The sequence below is a fragment of the Mirounga leonina genome, unplaced genomic scaffold (genome assembly GCF_011800145.1).
Source record: "Mirounga leonina isolate KUSES-001 unplaced genomic scaffold, KU_Mleo_1.0 Mir_127, whole genome shotgun sequence".
Taxonomy (NCBI): Eukaryota; Metazoa; Chordata; class Mammalia; order Carnivora; family Phocidae; genus Mirounga; species Mirounga leonina.
The window spans coordinates 41,682,209-41,704,348 of record NW_023270316.1 but is presented as its reverse complement, the minus strand read 5'-3'; positions in this window follow the sequence as shown (position 1 = coordinate 41,704,348).

The window sequence follows — 22,140 nt, the reverse complement described above, 5'->3', positions numbered from 1 at the left end:
TTATAATATCATTTTTATATGCAAATAATTGGTTGCATCTTTTATTCGTGGTATACACAGGGACATTACCTTTTTTTATAAATACCAAGTTTTAATACTTTGTGGGTTTTTTTGGTTTTTGTTTTTTTTAATAATTTGTGTTTTTTTTAAGATTTTATTTATTTATTTGAGAGAGAATGAGAGAGAGAAAGCACATGAGAGGGGGGAGGGTCAGAGGGTGAAGCGGACTCCCTGCCGAGCAGGGAGCCAGATGCGTGATTCGATCCAGGGACTCCAGGATCATGACCTGAGCTGAAGGCAGTCGCTTAACCAACTGAGCCACCCAGGTGCCCAATACTTTGGTCTAATACTTTATATTTCTATAAATTGGATTTTCTTTGACCTTTGAATGACATGGGTTTGAACTGTGTGTCCACTTATTCGTGAATTTTTTTTATATAACTTATTTATTTTTATTAACATATAATGTATTATTTGTTTCAGGGGTACAGGTCTATGATTCATCAGTCTTACACAATTCACAGAGCTCACCATAGCACATACCCTCCAGCCACCCCATCCCTCCCACCCCCATCCACTACAGCAACCCTCAATGTGTTTCCTGAGATTAAGAATCTCTTATGGTTTGTCTCCCTCTCTGGTTTCAACTTGTTTCATTTTTTCCTCTCTTCCCCTATCCTCTGCCTTGTTTCTCAAATTCCACATATCAGTGGGATCATATGATAATTGTCTTTCTCTGATTGACTAATTTCACTTAGTAGGGAATTACAAGTCCATATTGCTACCTGATGAAGGATGGTGGGGTGTAATAGTAAGTATTACTGTGTAAAGCTGTAAAACTTAGCAACTTAAAATTTAGCAATTTAAAATAACAATTTTATTTTGCTCATGATGTTTTAGGTCAGGAGTTTTGAAAGAGCTTAGCTGTTAGTTTTTGCTTGGGATCTTCCATGAAGTTAAAACCAAATCTTAGTGGAAGCTGGGTTCATCTGTAGGCTCAGCTGGGCTATGTCTCCAGGATGGATCATTCACCTGGCCAGCAGTTGATACTGGCTGTCAGCCTTCAGCTAATCTAGGGCCCTTCATGAGTGCCTACGTGAGGTCCTACCATATGTCTTGGACTTCCTTATAGCATGGTGTCTTTTTGGTTGTCAAACTTCCTATAGGACAGCCTAGGGCTCTAGCACATTTTCCAGTGGGCAAAGTGAAAGCCCATTACCTTCTCTTGTGTTTTTTTCTGAATAACTCCTGTTTGCTGCTGAGGTCATAAATAACCCTTTACACCATTCTTAAACTTTTTTTTTATCCTTTAAGGTAGGGAAGTGCCACTTTAAATTGTTCCCATGACAGCTTATACAAGTGCTATGTTAACACTGTGATTTCCTAAACCTTACTAGCTATGTTAAAATAAGAAAACTCCAAATTAGGGGCACCTGAGTGGCTCAGTCAGTTAAGCGTCTGCCTTTGGCTCAGGTCATGATCCCAGGGTCCTGGGATCAAGCCCCACATTGGGCTCCCTGCTCAGCAGTGAGCCTGCTTCTCCCTCTCCCTCTGCCTGCTGCTCCCCCTGCTTGTGTGCACGTGCGCATGCGCTCTCTCTCTCTAATAAAATCTTAAAAAAAAAAGAAAACTCCAAATTAATATCAGAGCTCTGACACATACCATTAGCACAACGCAACCAGTCATTTACAATTTTTATTTGTTTGCGTTTTATTTACTTTATAAGGTCATAATTTAGAAAAGCACGTCTGATGGTGTCATAGTCAATATTCTAATTCCTTGACTGTGCTCATCCAAGTAAATAATATACCTCTGAATCCTTTCCCTTTATACTGATTACTGATGTATACCTTACTTACATAATTCCATATTCTCCAAACCCTGTTTCCCTTACAACATCTATTACATTCCATATTGCCGTATATATAAATATATGTCATCTCCTTTGTTGGAGGCAATGATATCTCCTTATTCATTATTGTGCATCTTATTCACTAGAGTACTTCCCCAAATGACTTGTCTAATGCCTGTACTTGCCTCTCAATGAATATTTGTTGAGCTGATTCAAATTGAATTGAATATGGGTCAGTCATCAGGATTCATAGCATCGCTTTCATCCAGGGCAAGTTAAGTTATTGAGTCACAGATTCATCCAGCTTGTCCTCAAAATGAAATGAAGATAAGAAGATGATATATATTTTTTTGAGATAATGACATTTTTATGGAAATGCAGATTTTTTTGTCTTGGTCTAGTTGTTTTATAGTCAAGTGGGTTTTTATGCAGGAGAATGTATAGAGCTTTTAATCTCAGTCAATTTTTTATTGCCTCCATCTTCTGCTGCTTGATAACTTTCACATTATATAGTCCTTTGCCCTGTGATCAAATCTCCAGTTGCCATTACTAGTTATCATACAGCTCAGAGCAGCAGAATGATAGACCTACAGAAGGATCAACTGTATGTCAAGGCTTTCAGCAGGAAGCTCTGAAACGAAATACTCCTGTCTAGAAGAATGAACTTCCAGGAAAGGTAATGGTCTAGAACAGCTTGTAAACATTATTCTACATATAAAGTTTATTCTTTAGAATACCAGTGCTACTCACTAATGGAAATCTTCATTTCATGTGACTTCAAATTCTGTCTGTAAATATGCCAATGCTATTATAAATCAATATTCCATAATAATGTGCTACTTTCAATTTTAGTAAATGCTTCAAGCAGTATAGTAAAAGAATTTCATTTTGTTCACATAACTCCTGATGGCCCATCCAGTGGTTACTGTAATATCATCGGGGGTTTCATCAATACTTTTTGGTAAATGAATTATATTATTTATTTCTTTTCATCCTGTATTTGTAGACTAAGACAGAAAAACAATAGTTTGAATTGGATATATCTCTTCTTTTGCAAGTAAGTATTTCCATTTGAAGCTGAGTCTGGTAGTTTAACCAACTATATTATATATTTATGATGTCGCTGCACTGTATTAATATTCTTTATGTATTATATGGTTCAGCAGCAAATACTTAAATTGCCATGTGTTATGCATGTACTCAATATAAAAGGAACATTAATTTTTAAAAAACAACTTAATTTTGGGGCGCCTGGGTGGCTCAGATGGTTAAGCGTCTGCCTTCGGCTCAGGTCGTGGTCCCAGAGTCCTGGGATCGAGTCCCGCATCGGGCTCCCCGCTCTGCGGGAAGTCTGCTTCTCCCTCTGTCTCTCTCTCTCTCTCATGAATAAATAAATAAAAAATCTTTAAAAAAAAAAAACAACTTAATTTTGACATGAATTTGATAAAGCTTTTTAAACTGCTTTACCAAATACACTGTAAATTTCCTTTTTAAAAGTTTTTAGCAATTGGGGCACCTGGGTGGCTCAGTTGGGTAAGCATCTGACTCTTGATTTTGGCTCAAGTCATGACCTCAGAGTAGTAAGATGAGCCCAGCATCAGGCTCTTCACTCAACAGGGAGTCTGCTTAAGATTCTCTCCCTCTCTCTCTGTCCCTCCCCCGGCTCATGCTCTCAAATAAAAAAATAAATCTTTTTTTTTTTTAAGTTTTTAGGAATTATGAATTTTGGTTATTAACTAGTTGTATACAATTGTGCATCCTTCTTAGCTACTTTTCTGTAATAGCTGGTAAAAAATATATAAATTTAATGAATGTTAATGGATATTAAAATTAATTTTGGACATCTGTTTTTGAGATTTTGTTATTTTGTTTATTTAAATTTATTTTTAGATTTATGAATAATAGAAAAATTAGGAAGGAAATGAAACTGTGAGATGGTTATTCTAGACTATGGCATTGAATAGACAGAAGGAGCTATAAAATCACAGAAGGGCCAGAAATAAACCCACAAAAAATGGTCAATTGATCTTTAAAAAAGGGACAAAGAATACACAATGGGGAAAGGATAGTCTGTTCAACAAATGATGTTGAGACAATTGGATAGCCACATGCAAAAGAGTGAAACTGGACCCTTAACTTAGAGTATGCACAAAAATAAACTCAAAATGGATTAAATCTTTATGACATTGGTGTTAGCAAAGATTTCTTGGGTGTTAACATCAAAAGCACAAGCAACAAAAGCAAAAATAGACAAATGGGACTATATCAAACTAAAAATCTTCTGCACAACAAAAGAATGAATCAACAAAGTTAAAAGCCTACCTATAGGAAGGTAGAAAATATGTATGAACTATATCTGATAAGAGGTTAATATCCAAAATATATGAGGTACTCCAACAACTTAATAACAAAAACAAAAACAATAAAAAACAAACGAAAATATGAGCAAAGGAATTGAATAGAGATTTTTCCAAATAAGACAGGCAAATGGCCAACAGGTACATGAAAATGTATTCAACATGATAATCTTGAAGGAAATACAAATCAAAACCTCAGTGAGGTATCACCTCGTACCTATTAGAATAGTTATTATTAAAAATAAAAGTGTTGGCAAGGATGTGGAGAAATTGGAATCCTTGGACAATGTCGGTATAAATGCAAATTGGTGCAGCTGCTATAGAAAACATACGGAAGTTCCTTAATAAACTGAAAATGGAACTACAATGTGATCCAACAATCCTACTTCTGGGTGTATATCCAGAAGAATTGAAATCAGGATCTTGAAGAGCTATGTGCAGTCCCATGCTCACTGCAACATTATTCACAATAGCCAAGATATGGAAACAACCTGAATGTCCAGAGATAAAGGAATAGGTCAAGAAAATGTCATATATATACACACACACGATGGAATATTTTGCAGCTGTAAAAAAGAAGGGAATAACTGCAAAAGCAGCAACATGGGTGAACCTGGAGGACATTATGCTGAGTGAGATACTCCAGGTACAGAAGGACAAATACTGCATGATTCCATTTTTATGAGTTATCTAATATAGTCAGACTCGTGGAAGCAGAGTCCAGTGGTGGTTGCCAGGTGCTGGGGAGCAGAGAAAATAGGGGGTTGATGTTCAATAGGTATAAATTTCAGTTAAGTCCGATGAATAAGGTCTAGAGACCTACTATAAACATTGTGTCTGTCCTTAACAATACTGCACTGTAGCATTTAAAATTTTAAGAGGCTAGATCTCAAATAAGTGTTCTTACCACAATAAGAGAAGTAAATGCAAAGAAAAAATAAAATAAAGTTGGGAAGAAAAAAGGAAAGAGAAAATAAGGATGAATATGAGAGAATACATGTTCATAAATTAGATAATATATGGTTAAGCAGGGGTTCCTCTGAGTGGAGATCTGTGATGGCATCCACAGTTGTGTGTATTTGGAGCCATTGTTCTAATAAGTAGCCCCTTGGCTTCTCCTGATTTGGCTTCCATCCCTGTGCAATGTGAGCTTTTAAGGTTGAAAAGGACTCTAACTTCTAATTGGCGATGACAATTTGGCCGTATATATTATTTTCCCTCTTGAAACTCCACAAAGTGAGAATAAAGTTGAAGACATTAGTACACAAGGAACAATGGGAAAATAAAACACAGTCAACAAGTAATTACAAGAAATTTTGGATTACGGAAAACAGATGCAATAATGTGAATGACTTATAGGCAGCCACAGAAGTGACGGAAGGGGACCAGTTAGCCTCCTATAGCAACAAAGGCTTAAAACTCGTAGCAAACAGTCCTGCTGAAGGTTCCAATATCATGTGAAGTTCTATATGATGAACAGTGGAATGGATCAGTCCCTTTTCTTTTCTTGTACTGAACAACAGCAGCTGAGAGGTTGGCCTGCAGACGTAAGACAGCTGGAATCACAAAGGAAAGAACTCAAATATGCGGTGGTATTTGGTGGTCTCTTGACGTAAGGACCTTCCTCACTTTATCACCTTACCCAGAAACTACCTGGGTTTTTCCTCTGGAAGCAGACTTTCAATCAGACATGTAGTTCTGACTGTTGAATATGAAGTCAGTTAAATGACAGCAAATATCACTAGTATTCCGGAAAATTCTCCGACAAGAAAGAAATAAGAGAACTACTATCATGATAAAAGAAACGTTCCAGGAGCAGAGGCACTGCTGGGAGTAAGAAATGTAGCGTGTTGCTCAATATCGTGCAGAATTTGTAGAGTCATCATAATAGAAACATACACAAATGATTTAATTAGGAAATTCAGGGACAAGTAAATGAGAAGTTGAAACAGTGATGATCCTCGGGGCGCCTGGGTGGCTCAGTCGTTAAGCATCTGCCTTCGGCTCAGGTCATGATCCCAGGGTCCTGGGATCGAGTCCCACATCGGGCTCCCACCTCAGCGGGAAGCCTGCTTCTCCCTCTCCCACTCCCCCTGCTTGTGTTCCCTCTTTCGCTGTGTTTCTCTCTGTCAAATAAATAAAAAAAAAAAAAAAGAAAAGAAAAAGAAACAGTGATGATCCTCATTTACCAGAACATTATGGCAGTAAATAAGGTCTAAAATTTCTAAATTAAAAGAAAAAAAAAGAAATAGAAGTATGTTATTCAGTAATATAGAGGTAGGGCCCTCAATAAGCCAGTAGAAAGTTTTTGTCCTAGCAGTGAGACTAAAAGGAGGACATTGTTAGTAATGTAATGTCCATTAATAACTTTTTAATAATATATTCGTTAAGTTATATATTCATCAAGTTATGTTCATTCATCCTATTGATGAAAATGTAGACTTATTCTAATACAAAATTCAATTAATTGAGTTACCTAAAATATGACTAGCATTATAGTTTAAAAATGTGAAATATAAATTGTTATTGATGTTTACCCATAAAAATGACATTACCAAAGTCACAAAAGCTGCAACTGTTCTCATATAGTTCTTGAGCCTGGCAGATAATACTGATCATACTCTAGACTTTGCCTTTTTGTGGTTTTGGAGTAGGGAGGAGGACAGAAGGGAGGGAGTAATTTAACAGATATGCACCCTTTGTCAAAATAGAGTGGCTCATCTCGTTATGGAAAGGATCATTAATATTATTATTAACAGTTTTAAGGGACCTTTCGAAAAGTATTCTTTTCAACTGACGAGCTGTCATGGTGGTATAATAAAGATTAAAAAGTCACAAACTGAAAAGGAAAACCTTTTACCACTTGAATAAAATGTCAAAGATTAGAGAAGCTTTTAACCTCCTATGTGTCCCTGGTACAGTTTAGGTTTTATCTTTCATATTCTCTTGGTTATCTCTATCTCTATTCTCTTGGGTAGAAAAACTAAGGAGAAAAAAGTTCTTAAAGAAAATAATTATGCTTATTTGTTCCAAGCGTAAGAAATAGGTAGGCATACTAGTGATTCTTCTGAGCAAAATATAACCCATTAATTAATTCCCCGAAATGTCTCATACTTACCTGAGTACTTACCACTCCCTCATTTGTCATGTTGAAATGGGTGTCTGTGGAGCATAGGCATAAAAAATTTAGTAAAGCAATATTTATCTATAGAAACTGACCAGAGACAAAATAATAGCCTTTCAGTGATGAGGGGAATCCCAGTTTTCCTCAAGTTCAATTTAAGAGCAGATCATCATTTTCTTGTATAATGTCATTGCCATGAAAATGCATCCAGCCCCTCTGAGGGAACTTTCTCAGGATGGTGCTGACTACTTTAGGCAGCCTCCTGTTCATTTTGAAAGTAGCTTTCTTAGTTAGAAAGTCTTAAAAAAAAAAAAAAAAAAACAACTAAGGAGAAGAATCTCCTTATTGGTTATGCCTTCTCTTCTTACTTTTGTCTCTGATGAAATATAGATTAAGTGGATTCCATTATTCCAATGACAGTTTCCCAAAAATTTAAAGAGTTGTTTCGCCCTTTTAAATATTCAATGTTAACTCTACCCACTTCTTTCGATCCTTTTGTGTGTGTGAAATAAAATTTTAAGATTGCTTAATACACTACCTGCATTCCACAGAAAGAATTCTAGTGTATCAATATTCATTTCAAATGTAGTGTCCAAATGAATAATCTTATTTCAGCGAACTTCAGAATCACCACAGAGTGTACTAGGGATGTTTCAACTTTTATCCCTTAGTGCATCTATATTTCAATGATTAGATGCAATTATTTTGTTGGATATTTAGGGAAAATATTCTCTAGAATTTTTCATAAAGAATTTACACTTCATTTCAAACTTAAAACTTTTCTTTCCACACCATAATATTGCATTATATTATTCTGGCTTCTGTTTTATATGCTTTCATCCAAAAGTCTTAAACTTTGAAAAGGATTGGCATTTATCTCCATTGATAGGTATTTTCTGTCCCTCACCCCAAATGCGTTGGGAGTATGAACCCTGTGTGATAATGGTAGGATTGATTTGCTTTGGTTTTCTGTTGTGGTAGCATTGGATGTTGTTTTCTGATGTTCTCTGTTATGCTACATGCTAAGCTCCCAGTTAGTGGTGCCATACTCATCTATGTATTCCCAGATATTTATAGGGTAAAAAATTATTTACTGAGTAAATGAAGGGATACTTAAACAAATGAATGAAATTATATAGCAAACTATGCACCAAACTCTATTAATCATTTATAAATAAGCTTTAATTTAATTCATTTTCTGCTTGAGTTAAACATTAGCTTTCTTATTGTGCACATCAGTCGAATATGATTTTTATTATGTAGGTTAGCTAACACTTTAGCTGTCCAATAGCACCTTCAGTTAAGCATATATACATATTTAATGATATTGACTCAAACGATATGCTAAAACTGATATCTTGGTTAGAACTATCGGTAAATCCATGGTGGGGAAGTAGGAAGATGAAGCAGGTCTAATAATACCATATGTCCCATGTATTATATATCCTTTCTTCTGTTTCTCATTGGGAAAAAAATAAATACTGTGAATTTAACATTCAGAATCACTTGTCCCTTGTGAACCATGCTGAATTTCTAGACAGTGGTGAGGTCAGAACAGCCGATGTCAATTTGCCAGGGGACAATTTCATATTCTTTTATTATAAATAGAATTCACAGTGTCTAGTAATGCAGCTGTTAACTTGTGAGAGGTTTTTTAAAGTTGGTGAACTAATTTATTTTTATGTTTTATGGTGTTAAACTATAGTTTGGCCTTAATGCAACTTTGAATGAAAAGGAGAATAAGCCTTAAATGAAAATTCATTTAGTTTGTATCCACTCATATTTTAATGATCTTTTAAATATGATATACTTACACTTTCTAATAGTTAAAATTACTTTTAGTGATGTTATTTTAATCAAACTAAGTCTTTGAAAGCCTCGTTAAGCAAAACAATTAGTATCACTCTAATAAAAGTGACATTACAGCCAAGGAAACATGGTATAAACTGACCAACTCCATTTACGTATTTAATCAAGACTTTACGTAAATTGTTTCCATAAGTATTTATTCAATATAGTAAATCAGTGGAATTCATGGATTTAATAATAGAGTTTTAATCATTAATGTATAAACCTGAAATCATATTTCACTCTGAATTTGTAATTTTACTGAGACTCAAATTTCATTTGCACATGTGTGGAAAATTGGTTAACTGGAAATTGAGTCTTACATATTATACAAGTTTTGTATGGTTGCCGTAATAGATTTCTGCACACTTAGTGATATAAAACAAGACAAATTTATTGCCATATAGCTCTGTAGGTTACAATCCCCCACATGTCTCACTAAGCTAAATCAAGATATTGTACAGCTGCATTTTTTCAGGAGGCTCTAGAGGGAATTTCCTCACCTTTTCCAGCTTGGTTTGTGACCGCTTTCCTCCAGCATGGTAGCTTCTCTCTTTCCCTGCTCTGGTCTGCACCTCTCTTTTTCTGATCACAGCTGGGAAAGGTTTTTCCCTTTCATAATGATTTGTGACATAATGATTTGCGTCATAAGATTGGGTCCACTCCTATAATTCAGGATTATCTCCCCATCTCAAAGTCCTTAACCTTAAACCCATCTACAAAAAATATATGTTTGCCATGTAAGGTAACATATTTACAGGTTCCTAGGATTCAGGCATGGATATCTTTGGAAGATTCATTATTCTTCTTACCTCACATAACATCCAACATAGTTTCTTCTTTTTTTTTTTCTCATTTTTCTGTTCTTTTTTAGAGCAATACTCATGACCAAAAAATTGTGTATTTTCTTAAAATTTAATGTATTTTAATAAATATATTTTCTTAAAATTTACATTAAGTGAATGATACAACCTTAAAATTTAGGTATGTGAGAAAATGCCTAGAAAGCAGACACAGAAAAAAATGAGTTTTATTTCAGGAGAAATTTTTCGTATTTGGATATTTTCAGTGACTTCAGATGAAATCTCTTGAGGCTATAATGGAGGAGTAAAAATTGAAAAAAGAAAGCAATAAAAGAGATAGAAATTAGTACTTTGAGAACCTGCTATAAACATTTAATAACTACAAAATTCAGAGGACATAAGTATTGATTTATTCTTTCATACAGATAGTATTTTCTTTGATTTTTTGATGTTGATGCCATGTGTCCACCAATGCAAGTTTCTAGAGATGCATGTAAAATAAGTCAGATTCCCTGCTTTGAGAACATCCATAATAATGAGAGGTACAGAAAAGTTAATACACGTTTGCCAAAGAATGTAAGTGCTAAAACCTAAGGATGCATAATTTGCTATCTGAAAAATGAGCGCAAGCAGTTATTATCTTTGGGTAGCAGAGAGGATAGAAATTAGAAATATTGCTCAAGGCTATGTGCTGTTGTTAGAAACTTGTAAGCTTCTTATGGGGAAAGGAATAGATCTTGTTAAGATTTGTGTCCCCATGGCCTGTCACGGTGCTAAACACACAGTAGATGTTCAACATAGGTTTGTTATTTAAGGAGATTATGGTTCAGATTGTAGAAAAGAAACTGATGTTAATTGATTATTTTCCGAGTGCTGACACATCTCACACATTGCTGAATCCAATAATCGTATATGGAAAAGAAGACACCCATTATTTTAAGGAAGATTTATAAGCTCAGAAATTAAGTGACTTGCCCCCCCCCAGGTGCACCTAATAATTAAAAGAGATTCAGAAGTTTTGTAATTGTTTGGAAAATTAAACTATATCTAATTCCAAAAATTATGTTGTGTCTGTTTTTTTAGAGTATAATAATTTTTAAAACATATATTATTTTATGGTAACTTAAAATGTTTAACTTTCTCAGAATTGCATACATTTCTTCTCCTCTCCATGGAAAGGACATCTCCTTGGTGGAAAATCAATTCCAAGTTTAAAATTGATACTTTATATTCAGTTTATTATCACCAACTGAGAGAAATTTGTCAACCATTGCTCTCTTCAGTTTGCTTGAAACAAATATTTTTATTTAAAAAATATAAAATTAGATTTCTGTCAAAATCCCTGAAGATTTTGATTTGCCTTTCCTTAAAGTGCACTTTCTTACAATTGATAAATTCTGAGGGATACCTACATACTTACCTCAGTGAATCTCTGAAATTACTTTTTGTGGCATTTAGTCATGAAATAAATCATGAAGAATTATCTAGGCTGAATAATAACAACAGGTAGAACAGTGTGAAAAATTCCAGGATTGTGAGAAATAGCATATTATGAGAACTGAATAGTAATGAACGTCAGGTAATAGAAAACATAAGGGAATGATGCCAGTTGATAAATACTTATTGGCTTCTACCATATGCCAAGCAATTACCTGAGTACCAGAGATCTGGTCAGATAATGAAGAGACTGTATACAGCCTATCTATGTATATGTATAAATCTATAGGTGTCTATATAAAGAATATCAATTGGCACTCAAAAAAATTAAAACCCATTTTGGAGTTAATTAGAAAATTTTTTGGAAGAATGCTTTTTGGAACAAAACACTAAGGAGTTGGGCAAAATAAATGAAATGATTCAGAAAAGGCTTCATGAAACATATGAGTTTAGAACTTGTTTTTTTTGTTGTCATGATGATAAATTGCCCAAGCAATTGGAAGATCATTACAGTCAAGAAAAGTCGTATGACATAAGGTGTAAAAGTAATGTGAAAATTATATAACAGGGCAATGAGGTAACTGGCCTAGTTAGTCGTGTTGCAAGGTATGAAATGAGTTTGGAAATTTATGTATGTGAAACAAAGGTATTTCCTTCCCTTCACTTACTTGTCTTTGTAATTTTTAAAGCTAAACATATTCTAGTATTTTTAGTAAAAACAACTAAATAATTCTAGTATGAAGCTATTTCATGGTAAATATGAGACAATACCATGTCTCATATGACAATATGAGAAACAATATGTTTCTCTTCACAGAGAACTTTATTCCACATAATATTAACCTTCATAGCAGGGTCTATAAAGCCAGAGTAACAGCTTGGTGATATAAATTTTCTAAAATATAAATTCGCAGATTACACTATCCAAACCTACATGCTTGCATATATAATGTATTTCAACACAGATATTTTAAGGAAAAAGTTTATTATATTAAAAAGATCAAAAATAAATCACAGTATCATAGATAAGAACAGCATAGTTTCTCCTACTATAATTCTCTATATATCTGCTTCTCTATTTCTATTCTCACTCTGATTTTAATGCATAACGCCTTAGGTGCTTTCTGCTTTCTCTTTTATTACATTAGTCATGCCTCAATCAATTTGATGTTACCAAAATTAACATTCAGAAAGCTGAGTTTTCTGAATACATTCTTTTTGATGTGAATAATTTCTGTTTTTATATGATTCAAAATTATTGTCTTTGTTATAAAATTTTATAATCTAATTTTCTATAATTCTAATTCATGCTTTCCTTTAGAAGAAAATCATTGATTTCCATACTAAAAAAATTACTTCAACAGTTAGGTATATTTTCCCAGCTGCATTATCACTACTTTGGGTTTATAAAATAAAAACAGTGACTTTTTACTTTTAATTGACTTCAAATAGCCAAAAGTATCTTTTTTATTTTGGGGGAAAATAATATTCAGTGCATTTCTTTCTTTGTTTAGGTATAGAATTAATTCTTTGTTCCTTGCTGTTAAAGTTATTTCTAGGTTTATTTAATAATCTTAAAGTTTAAAAGTTTTTCCTTAATGATGCCAACATCGGGCAATTATGTTGTAAAATTGTTTTTGGTCTTCTTGTCTTTTAGGTTTCTGGTAGAAATATTATTATTTTTGAATCTTGGTAGAGGAATATAACTTATACTACAAGAACTTTGAAGGCATTCTCTCTCTCTCTTTTTTTACTCACCTCCATTCTTTTGTTGAGTGAATAATCATGTACCAAAACTGTATAATAATGAGCTGTAACTGATGCTTCTCTCACCTCAGTTTAGGGGACTATGGAAAATAACTGTTTGCAACCCTTTGAATTACAGTTAGGAGAGAGCTTATCAGACATTCTCTTAGGGAAGCGTAATGAACATGGTGGGAAAAACTACACTTAAGTTTCAAGATCACTGTACCACAGACGAGTTATGTGACTTTTTGTGCCTGTGTTTCATAAATGAAATGATAAATGAGATGTACATGGAACTTAATAAGTAATACATGAATATTGTTTTCATCTTTCCATAACAATATAAATAAGTTAAAGGGCCTATTTCCTCACTAGTTAATATAGGAAGAGAATAAAATTTTACCAATTTTATGTAATGCCTACTACATATCAGGCAATGTGCTAAGATTTTCACATTTTCAATAAAAGGTAAAGAATTCCAAGTCTACACGATCTTGGGGTCATGAGTTCAAGCCCCACCTTGAGCATAGAGCCCACTAAAAAGAAATTTAAAGAAATGAATAATAAGGATGACACAATATGTCAAAATATGGTACATACTATGAAGCAAAACAAAGTTGGTTAAATCGATAATAAGTGATAATGGGGGCAGAGGGGTTGTTATTTTATCTCAAAGGGTATAGAAACTTGAAGGCAGGGATCCATTGGGGTACTTGGGGAAATGCCTTCCAGATAGACATAACAGCACATGTAGAGGCCTTTAGGCAAGACATGCTTAGAATTTTAAAAGAGAAACAAGAAGGATTTTGTAGTTTAAACAGTCAATGAGGTGAGTATAGAAAGGAATTGATCAGATATGTAGCTAGGTCTGGATCATGTAGCACCTTGTAGGCCAGGTCAAGAATTTTGAAATTTGTCTGAGTGAAGTGGGAAGTTATAAGATGATTTTAAGCAGAAAAGTTGGAAAAATGATATTCCAAGAACATATATATATATGAGATATATATATATATCCTTCACTGTTTCCCCTTATTTTACGTTTTAAATAATTATAAAACACTTATCAAACCAGGAAATTAACATCATTACAGTATTATTAACTATTCACACATATTATTCAAATTTTACCAATTGTCCCAATAATGTACTTTCTTTTGATCTAGGGTCTAACTCAGGACTTCACATTGCTCACAGATCCTTAGTCCCCTTCAGTGTGGGACAGTCCCTCAATTTTGTCTTTCACAGCCTTGACACATTGGAAAAGTCCTGGCTGATTATTTCATAGAATATCCCCTGATACGGACCTATGTGATGTGTCCTTGGGTTAGAGTGAATTTGTGCAAAGTTGGCAGGAATGTATGAGAAGTGATGCTTTGTTCTTCTCAGGGTATTATCAGCAAGTACATAATGTTGATATCACCTACCACTTTTTATTGGTAATATTATCAATTTTTTGGGATGGTACCTCACAAAATTCTCTGCTGTAAATTTCTAGATTCCATGGCTAATTAATCACTATCTTGTGTGGAGATAATTTGAGGCTATGAACATATTCTATTTATCATTATACATTTTACCCACCCAGTTTAACATCCCTCAATAATTCTTGCCTGCAACAATTATAACTGTGGTAGTTGCCAAATTGTGATTTTTCTATGTCCATCATTCCTTCCACATTCATTAATTTGAATTCTACTATAAGGAAGAACTCGTTCTTCATTAATTCATTTGCTTCATTATTTGTATCAGTATATACTCATGGATATTTTCTTTATTCTATGCATTATAATCCTGTAGCAATGTTGTTTATTTTATTGTTCAAAATCGCCCTTATTTGGTCATTGAGAGATCCTTCCTAGTGACTCCTATAATCTTTTGATATGCTCCCATCATTTTTTAAAGCCATTCCTTACTTTCTGGTACCCCAACATATTCCAGGCTTACCTGGATAGGAATTTCTTGGCCACAGCCCCAGAATTTATCCAAGAAGCTGGCTTTTTTTTTTAATTGGGATATGATATTTAGAAACCAGTATCCAAGTGCTAGATGTTCTCACTAATTGAAGGATGCCATTTTTTTGTAATACCCCTTAATGGACAGAGGTAGGAAATACATGCATAAACAGACATGCACAAATTTGCTTCCATTTCTATATCTATTTAAGAAAAGAAAGATTGGTATAACTGATGTGTCGTCTGTGGATACAAGAGTGAAATGAAATGAGGTTAAAATAACCAGGGGCTTGGTAACACATGGTCTTATGCACCATGACAAATCTAGATTTTAAGAGTAATGGGAAGCCATTGAAGGGGGTAAAGCAAGTGAAACATGTGATTCATATTAACAAAAGATGATTCTACCTATGAAAAGAGGATTAGAGTCAGGATCTACTGAGAAATGAGATTTAAAATAAGTAAAGGGCAAAAAAGAATAAATGAGATTAAAAAATAGTAGGAATGGGATGTAGAGGAGCTGAGGCACCACATTTTTTTCCACATAAGACAATATATACCCATAACCAATGTTTAGTTACTGATGTAACTGTAAACTTGGCATTGTAGTTTGACTTGATCTTTGCAGGTGTTGTCATTTGTAAGATCAGTTGAAATACAGTCATAGAATATTTTGTTAAATATATTAGCGGTTAACTTTGTGATTTACAGAAGATTATTTTCTTTAAACCAGTATTAAATTTTCTAGAAATGATTTCTCTCTCGGTTATTTTTAACTTTAGAGTTCTTTGATTCTTTTTCTCTTTTCTTTCAGTAAATATTTAACCATGAAATTAAATGTGTGTTTTTTTTTTTTTTAAGATTTCATTTATTTCATTTATTTGACAGAGACACAGCGAGAGAAGGAACACAAGCAGGGAGAGTGGGAGAGGGAGAAGCAGAACCCCTGCTGAGCAGGGAGCCTGAACCGGGGCTCAATCCCAGGACCTCAGGATCATGACCTGAGCTAAAGTCAGACGCTTAACAACTGAGCCACCCAGGCACCCCTTAAATTTGTTTCTATCAAGAAAACAATCACAAAGAAAATCCCCAGTGGGTGCAAACCAGGCACATTTCCATCTTGGAACTTTGCACTTGCTGTTCTGTCTGCTTAGCACCATTCTCACAGTTATCCACCCAACTCACGCTCACCTTTTCTTCCAATCCTTGCTTAAATGGTGTGTCCCCAGAAAGGCCTTCCCTATCCACTTCATTAAAAACTAACTTGCCACTACTTAAGTTATATTTGCTTATTTGTTTATTCATTTTTTTTGCCATACTACACAGCAAGTAAACTCCATGAAAGCCATTTTTTCTCCATGTCCAGAATCTACAAGGGTACCTCGTGTGTGTGTGTGTGTGTGTGTGTGCTGAATGAATAAAAACTGTTTTGTAAAGTTAAAGAAAAAAAGAACATCTTGCTTAGAAATACATACACATGCGATAAAAGTTTTTGGCGTACTTAGTCCATTGTGAGAATGTGCTCATTTATTTTACTGCCCTTAGTGGCTTAGTTTTTATAACACTAAGCAATAGGAGTATACTTTTACAACCACTTTTGCTGGAATGCATCAATACCAGGTGAAATAACTAACTGTACTATACAGAATTCTCTTTTGAGGGAAATATTTTTCTTGAGATATTTGACAGACTTGACCTTTGACAATCAGCAGCATACTGCCTCAAGTAAATGATGATTATGTCTGACTTATTATCATGTTTTAGAATCTCTGTTATACCATTTCACTACAAATTTTCAACATCTTAGGGAAAACAAAGAGGTTTGAGCTCCAAAAATTATGATTAACATAATACCCTTCAAATCCTGGGTCACCTACACAGGCTTCCTTTAGCTCCACTAATTAACTCCAACTTATTTTACATACAAACCCACAACCCTTTCACATGGTGGAAATAAAAATATTAATCTGTTAAAGGCCAAGAAGTGACATTATAGAAATGCTTTGGAAGTAATAAAAATAACTTGCAACATAATTCTGAGGAAGTTATAGGCTCTGAAAGTGCGCCATCCAATGTCCTTACTCACTCACGTGGCCTGATATGCATACAGAACTGAAGATTCATATGCCACCTATCATCCCTAATGTGCCTAAGGAGTCTCTCAATTATTGAAGTAAATGGTGGAGTTTAGGTAGTCTCAGGGACTGTTTAAAATATTTTTTATGTACCCTGGATTCTCACAGCCTAATATATAGGACATTTTTACAACGATTTGTATAAACTTTAAAATATGTGTCACCTGGATTTTTAAAATGTGACTAATGATGAAATAGTGTATTATAATTGCAAAGGCATCAAACATAAAGAAAATAATGCTAATTTACTAACATTATATACTCATAAAGTCATGAAATTGGCATTTTAAACGGCAATGGTGGCATTTTTGCAAATATGCAGCACCAATAATGGTTTTGATAAAAAGGTTAGGATTAGAGAATGTTATTCTGTCAATTATATTGGAAAAACTAGCAGTTGCAAACTTTCAAATCAATAATAGACTGGAATTCATGATATACTATGAAAGGTTCTTATAACTTTTAATCTATAATTTATTCATGTCAGTTTGATGTTCTTAATTTAAAAGAATTATGATCGTGTTTCAATAATTGAAAATTAAGTATTAAATCTTTCACATTTATTCCTGGTCCCTCAAAATATTCTTAATGTACTAACCTCACTCAGCTTAAAATATGATCACCCGTTTCCTGAAGATTTTATTTATTTTTAAATAAACATTAAGGGAATGTTTAAAAAATTGTCTTGAAGAGAAGTAAACATGGTCTTTCAAAGTGCTTATTTCTTTCTTATGATTCAACTGTTTGTACTCAGAAATGTTCTTGATTTTCCAAGTATCTCACTGAAACATTCATTGCTTTAATTTTTTTTGTCGTTGAAAATATATTCATGTATAAGCCAGACTTATGGAATATCCATTCTCAAACTGACACCAAAAAATAACCAAAGTTGTCAGAAGCCATTCTTCTCATCTTTCCCTTCTTAGTACGTGCATTCTGACCTCTGACCTCTCACACAAAGGGAGAGGCTTTGAGCATGTGCAATTCAAATTTGTACTTAGGATTTTAAAATGGCCAATTTATCTGGTAGTAACTATTAATCAAGGACATGATTTTTATATGCCAGTGATGTCAAAGTAGACTCCCTAATATTACAGAAGCCATGTTCAGACAGCAGCTGGGAGACAAGCAGTAATTGAACATATTTAAAAATCCACCCCATGTACTGAACAGATTTCAATGTCTGCTGTGTTTAAGGTCCACTGGGTTGTGAAATGGCTGCTTCATTCACACAGATGTTAATATCTCCAGGCTCTTCTCTAGCTTTGTAACTTCTCATTTACATATCTGCAGTAAGTTTGGTGTTCATGAAGTGAGATACAGCTCCTTGTCACTACTCTTTGTTATAATAAAGCATGTTTGAGACAAAATACTAGCGACTGTAATTACAGCTCATTAAGGCTTAAGAAGAAAAATAATAAGGAACATAGCAATAGGTATTCAGTCACCAGTGCTTCATTAGTTCTTTTACTGTTTAAATACCTGAAGCTGATGAATATAAATTACTTGTGAAAATATGGTTGAAAAAGTTTTAAACTCTTATCTTTATTTTACCCTGTGTAAACAGTGTATCAGGTGATAATTCTTCTAGAGTGCATCCTTGATTTTGATGGGCTTAGCATATTTTTCATATAGATATGTATGTGGAGCCATTCCCCAAGCTATTTAAAAATCATTTGATCAAGTAAGATCGGGGTTAAAAAGCCGGAATATAGCTATTTTTATTTCACATTTAGGGACAATGTTGCCTCTTCTGAAGAGGGTGAATATACTAATACGTGAACTGTATCCCCTGCCATGCAGCTGATATCCTTCAATTAAATCTATTGTCTTTACGTATTATTTTGCTACAGTGCCCCTACTCCAGTAAACCTAAACATTCCTCGACAGTGGGCTGCTCAATCCTGGCATTCATCAGGATACCCTTGATTATTTTCTCATCTCAAATACTAATAATAGTGCTACTTTGAGTCTTGGCTTTGCAGCAATGTGTGCTTAGAGTCTGCTACAGTCTACTTTGTCCTGCATTAGGTCTTCAGTTTCCTTAGGAGTACTTTGCCAACTTGTTTATATGTTCCTATTTTTAAAAAATTCTTATAAACATGATTTACATGTTCCTAATTTTGATATTTTATGTATCATATAAATTATCCTTCCACATTTGTATGTAGTACTCAATAGGAATTATCTTTTATTAGATTTTGAGAACATAGAGAAAACACTTCTCCCTACATTGAAAAGTTTATAAAAGAATAAAAAATAATAATATTGTAAATATTTCCTTAAAGATATATCTAATTTAATTGTCATCTCCAACTGTGAATCTGTATGTGTATATATATTGAATGTATATATGTGTGTGTATATATATTTGAGAACAATTATATTTCATTTTCTTTATAAAATTACCAATTTGGAAAACACTTCTATTATACTATATCTTTAATTATCATAACCATATTTAATCTTTTAATTCAAGTTATAGTTCAAATGCATACCGTTAAAATATATGCATGTCCTTAAAATGCATATACTTAATGCATATAAATTTATTTAATTATATACTATTAATACAAATGTACACAATGTGTATACTTAAAATATACGCATATACTTTTAAAAATGCATGCTTTAGGAGCACCTGGGTGGCTCAGTCATTTAAGTGTCTGCCTTTGGCTCAGGTCATGATCCCAGGGTCCTGGGATTGAGCCCTGTGTTAGGCTCCCTGCTCAGCGGGGAGTCTGCTTCTCCCTCTCCCTTTGCCCCTCCCCCTGCTCACATGCTCTCTCTCTCAAATAAATAAATAAAATCTTTTTTTAAAAAACTGTATATTATATACTTAAAAGATAGACTTCAAATGCATATACTTAAAAAGACCTGATTTAATACACAGTTTTCCATTTATCATGGTAATACCAACTTAATTTATATTTAGTATTGATGAAGTGTTTGTGATAGTTTTCCAGCATTGGCTTATATAAAGGACACCATAAGCATAAATTTTATGTTTTCTGGCTATTCCATAGACTATTACATAAGCTGACTTGTAGTTTATAAGAAAATTAAGTTTTCTATTACTCTTGAACAACAAATATAAATATTATACCATCTTTGCCCTGAGAATCCTCTCTGATCTTGATCTCTTAAGTAACATACTTCATTATATAAACAAAAGCTAAATCTGAAATAGCTTGGGCCAAAAATAGACAGGGATTAAATAACGAAGCTGAGGTAAGGGCAATGAAGATGGGCCTCAGTATAAAATGACTAGCCAGATCCTAACTCTGTGACCCTAGCCTAGTTATCAAATCTGTATCCCTTGCAACACAATTCTAGGCCTCTAATTTCTCTTAGCTTAAGTCCTGTTTTACCCAATACCATAATTCAGTATTACTCTTAATAACTGTCACACAGTTTAGCCAAAACATGAAGTCTGAAGAAAAAGTCCCCAAAGCTGCCTTCATTTCAGATGCCACTTGTAATTTGGGGGGTCCCCAGAGCCACTATCATTTCAGACTAGCTAGCTACAAATTCAGAGTTCTCCTCAACCATCCTTAGGTTTAATAATTCACTAAAGAGACAGAACTCAGAAAAGTGCTGTGTCTAATAATTATAATCTTATTATAGTAAAAGAATACAAATTAGAATGAGCTAAATGAAGAGATGCGTAAATTGAACTCTGGGAGGTATCCAAATGTGAAGCTTCCATTATCTTCAAGGATGCTTTACACTTCTAAGCATCAGTGTGTGGCAATATGTATGAAGCATTTCCAATACGAGAGCCTCACTGGAACTTCAACTTGAGGCTTTTATGGAGGCTTCATTAAGTAGATATTGACTCATTACCCACGTGGTTGAATTCAATCTCTGATGCCCCCACCTTCCCCAGAGGTCTCTCCTGTGGCCCAAGACCCATCCTCTAGTCCCAAGGTTATTCTGTCTTGTGTGGCCAGCTGTCATCAATTTCATCTCCCTAGCATAACTATTGAGGAGTCTGTCATGAGTCAGATTGTTAACATGAACTATCAGGTGTGGTCAGAGGGACCCTCCATGAATAACAGACACTCCCATTACTTGGGAAAGCCAAAGGTTTAGAGCTTATCTCCCAGGAACTGGGACAATGGCTAGACCTTTACTCAGAGGTTAAATTCCTTAATATAAAGTGATCCAACCAAGAACCAAAATCAGAGCCAGATCTCCTACTTAACTAGACTCCTCACTGCTTTGGTCAACTACAATGTTAGCCCATGTTAGTCTGTCTACCCAAATCACAGACTCGCCCATGCCCAGCATTGTATGAGTATGTTCCATCTACACTCAATACTCTATGGGAAGTCAAGCTTTTTTTTTTTTAACAATTTAAATGATAAACATAGATGATAGATATAGACGATAGATTATCTCTCCTATTTTAGCTAAAAACACACAAACAAAAAATTTACTTTAAAATTCACGTAAATTGGGGCACCTGGGTGGCTTAGTCAGTTGAGCATGCGACTCTTGATTTTGGCTCAGGTCATAATCTCAGGGTCATGAGGTTGAGCCCCGAGTCAGGCTCCATGGGAGGATAAACAAGTATAGTTTACATTACATTCACCAAAAACAATAGAATAGGCATAGTGGAACCAGCTAGACCAAGTCTGCAAATATACCCTCCAGTGTTACTGGTTTGCTTAAAGGAATACGATATATCTTGGATAATGTTATAATAATGGGGTGACAATTATGAATCAGACAGTTCACTGGGAATATCTGATTCATAATTGCCACCCCATAATTATATACATACATATATATACATATATGTATGTATGTAAATGTTATGTCATTTAAGGCACATAGTCTAGAAAGCAGAATAGTAGGTTTGTTGTGGTTTGTTAAGTGAG